This window comes from Rousettus aegyptiacus, unplaced genomic scaffold, assembly GCF_014176215.1.
Source record: "Rousettus aegyptiacus isolate mRouAeg1 unplaced genomic scaffold, mRouAeg1.p scaffold_m13_p_4, whole genome shotgun sequence".
NCBI classification, from domain to species: Eukaryota; Metazoa; Chordata; class Mammalia; order Chiroptera; family Pteropodidae; genus Rousettus; species Rousettus aegyptiacus.
Window position 1 is genome coordinate 125,565,207 of NW_023416307.1, and position 4,623 is coordinate 125,569,829.

The following is a 4,623-nucleotide window of genomic DNA, read 5'->3' on the forward strand; positions in this document are numbered from 1 at the left end:
TATGTGCATGTGCCTTTTTTCCCCCCTTGGGTGAACATCCTGCTCTAATCTGGAAATACTGGTCACTGATCTTTCCCTCATATTCTGATCCAGGTGAGGGAGGCAGCAGTGATGGAGAGAATGGAAGGAGAACTGGAGACAGATGATTGAACAGAGACTGTTGCAGATTCAAGACTGAGAGATTCTGGGAGAAAATAAGCATATGAAAAGATGTGAGGAAAATTCTTGACAAATATGTCAAAATTTTATCCTGCTACATCACCCATAGAAAGGTTCAATTTTTAGGACCACTGAGAAGGGCTCTGTCTGACCTCCTTTAAAAATGTAGCTTTGATGTATACTACCATTCCATCATGCAGCTTCTCGCTAATTCAGCCTAGACCTCTTTCCTTCATTCTAGATCATAAAAACTCATCACTATGACTGTCTTTCATGCTCAGAATGTCTTTATTAAGATATAATTATAAACTCCCTAAAGGGTTCTAGTTTCTGGTAATAGTGGGCTGAGTTATTCTGATCAACATACTCGTGAAAACAATAAAAAATACTGCTAAAATAGATTTAAATAAACACCACTACCTTAAAATAATCAAAGATCTGAAAGCACAGTAAAGAACTTCCTGGTCAAAATCTGGATGAAAGCCTGCTACCAGAATAAGAAGACCGCTGGATGATCAAACCCCTAAGGGCATCTATCAGCACCGCTGTGGCCACTAATGAATGATGGGCACAAGTCAAGGCCTGGAGCCCACTGAAAATGAAGTCTTACAGAACACTCTCCCCACATTAATACACATGTAGATTAAGGATAAAACAGATCTAAATCTACCTCCCTTACCCTTCAATCTAAGGTGACTGCAGGAAGGCAGTGAGTAAGACGAGAGAATCAGAAAAGGAACAAAAAATGTCTTCAAGAAGTTGTGGCCATAGATCACCCTCCTGTGGATATATACTGTGAATATACTTAGCCTGGTTGGGCCAGAGACTTTTAAGCCATGAATTTGGTATGACAAGTTCTTAATCGTTCTTGCTCCCAAGTACCTGACCAAACCAAAATGAAACCTGTAGAAGGGTGCACATCCAAACTAGGCCTAGGATTACCCACAAATAATTTAAGAACAGTAGTCAGTTCTCCAATCAAAGATAACCAAGCATCAAGGGAACAAAAACCAGCAAAACACCACAAAGAAGAAATAGAGCCACATAGACTTCAGCTATTAGACCCAAGTTTAAAAGTAATTATGCTCATCTGTTTATGGAAATAAATGACAACCTTAAAAATAACTATAAGGAGACTATGAAAAGTTACATGCTGTATCTGAAAAATAACCAAACTAGATAAAGTAATAATTAAAATTAAAAACTCAATTACCTTATTTGCAATATATTGACACTGTAAGGGAGAAATAATGAACTGGAAGCTAGGGCAGAAGACCTTATATAGAATGCAGTATTAAAAGAAGAAAATGGAAAAAATATATACAAAGGCAGGTAGGAGATGTGGAGAATATGATACAAAGTTCTAACATTGGTATGCCAGGAAGAGATGAAAGAGAATAAGATATTGAAATTTTTTCAGAAATGATGAAAGACACCTGTTCACAGATTTAAATGACTCAGTTGATTCCAAGCAGAATAGAATGAAACCCATGCCTACACAATTCATAATGAAACTGCAGAAAACCAAGACATAGAGAAAATCTTAAAGTAGCCAGAGAAAAAAGACTATCTTCAAAGGCACACCCGACAATGGACTTTTAACAGTCAGAAAACACAGACTGATACAGCTCTAACATGCTCAGAGAATATTAGTGTTAACCTAGAATTCTATACACAACCACACACACACACATACACACAAATTCAAAAATAAATATGGTCCCTTTTCTTGGTCTGTGGTCCCCTATAAAATTCTGGACATTCTGGGAGGGATTTGAAAAACCAATGTTGAATAATTGCACTTTAAAGTGATGGGCTAGGTTATGAGTTCATCAGACCAAACTTATAGAACAAGGCCCTGTAATAACACACAGAGTTGATGGAAAAGGAAGAAGTGTCTGAGAGGTTGGAAGCCGCTACCAAAGACCAATTATAAGGCCTAGCTTATAATTTGTCCTACTGTGAATATAGCTTTTTGGTGGAAAATACCTGCTTTTTCCTTCCATTGGTTCCTTATATACCGATGTATCAAGGACCAGTTCCTTATTCTTATCTAACAGGCATGGTTGATACAATATTGAACAATGCTAAGGCACCTACACTTAAGTAGCAAAGGAACTTGTCATTTGAAGGAAGCCTATTTTAAATCTGACTATAAAGCAAAGAAATCTCTTATTTTTGCACCAGAAAAGATTCCACCATCAGATAAGATGTTGGCTGTTGCACAAGATCAGGGTCCTGGAGATTCCCTGTGGTGTGACGTTGTTACCCCTTTAGTGGCTAGAATATGCAGAAATTCAGAGGAGGAACGCAATCAGGTAGGGTGGTGGAGACATTCAAAGCAGCAGCTATCTAACAATTGGTATTTTAGTATACATGGTAGCAGTACTAATGCCAACTGACTATGAGCCCAGTTTACAGCTCTTCCACTGAGCTCCTTAGTAGCTCTCACCCATCCTCTGCTCGCTGGTCACTGCCTCACCTTTCCCCCCTGCAAACTAAACCTTTCAACAAAGCTGCTTCCTTGTCTAGTTCTACAGGAACACGCCTTAACAAAAATCCACAGGACAGCTTCCTTTCTCAAAATCTGGCTCTTAGAACACTCAGACAGAGATTGTATATTCTCTTTTGACAAGCTGTTCATCCCTGGATATGACTGTATCATTTTGTTGCACCTAAAATGAGCTTTATAGAGTGAAAAATCCACATTTATGCAGAAATAAGAGGGTTTTTTTGCTTTACAGTCAGATTCAAAATAGCCTTCCTTCAAATGACAAACTCCTTTGCTACATTTTATATTTGAGTAAAATAATTTATTTTCTTTATTACACGGTATAAGTATATAATGAAAAGTTTAGAAAATACAAATAAAAGCACCTGTAGTCTCCTCCACTTTCTTCGAATATTAACTTTACCTATATATATATATATGTGTGTATGTATATGTGTGCATGTATATCTGATCCAAATAATTAATATTCACTTTATATATAAATCTTTTCAGGATCAAGTTGTATCTGTATTCATTGTCAATGTCAGATGTACCAAGTTATGGCCATATTTAGCAAAAGAAACAATTTATTCTTTCTAGGACTCATGCCTTTATTGGATTCTAGTGAATGAATCCAGCACTATCAATGTGAATTTGCTTTGACATCAAATGAAAAACCCTGTAGTAGTGAAGCTCAATATGATTTGGATTATCATCTTCAGTTACAAAAACATATCATAAGTTCAGAGCCCAAGGACTTCATTTTTAAACCTTGGGGCTCGAATTATATTTGAATTCAAATTCAGTATTGCCCTTAGATCAACTTGAGCTGACAAATTCTTTAGAAGAAAGTGGAATAAGGCAATTGGATGGAAATTATAGTGTGCAATGCCTTGTCACTCCAGATATTTCACTTTTACATTAAATTTTTTTTTCAATTAATTTAAAGGTAACTGCTATATGCCAGATATCCAGGCTATTTGTCATTATTATTCATTTATTTATATGCAGCACTGTCATTTACAAGGACATAATTCTTGAGGAAACGTAATTGCTCTAAATCTATCAGCTTGCTTATGTAAAACTTTGTAAAATCTTTTCTCTAGAAAAGTTAAGCATTGGTCGTCAGAGAATGTTCACCAGGGACCTCTGCAAACCGTGCACACTTGGATCTCTGCTCCTGGTCCCCTCATACCCACCAGGCTCTTTGCCCTGAGGCACAGAGTCTTCAGGTTCATAGAGTATTATTCCAAGCATAACAAAAGCCTCACCAGAAATTTGCCTATTTAAAGGGGCTCCCAGAGAAAAAGAGCAATGTATGCTGTGAAATATGTGGGAGGAACTACTGTGTTGGTGTATGAATGAAGTAAAAACAAATGTCTGTTAATGTATCCTGCAGCCATTCTCCTCTTCCGCTTCATTTAACAAGAACATAGAATCACAAGCTCTCAAGAAGCTTGGAATAGGAAGGGATTTTAGAGTTTATTTTGTCCAACATTATTTTGTAGGGTAACGAAATTGAGATCCAGAGAGTTCACTCCATGAGACAACCCTGAGACAGAGAAGTCTCCAAAGACTGCTGGTCATGATTTCCTATAGGTGGTCTTAGCACCACAAACTTGAGCCAGGTATAGAATGTCCAGGTGTGTGGATCACTATGGAGGTCACTAAATGACAAACTCCCAAAACTCTAATGCCATATTTATATGTTTCGTAGTTCCCATCTATAAAATCACCTCCTTCATTTAATTCAAAACTCATTTTAAATTCTGCCTCCTCTAAAAATGTTTTTAAAGCAACATGAAGTTAATACAATTTTATGAAAGATAAAATTATACCCACACCAAAAACATGACTAAAATTCTGGATTGTTATGCTTTTAAGCAAACATTGCTTCCATCCCGAATCCTATATCAAACTCACATGGCATAAATTTGTATGAACAAATTTTAAATTCATAGACAGTAATAATA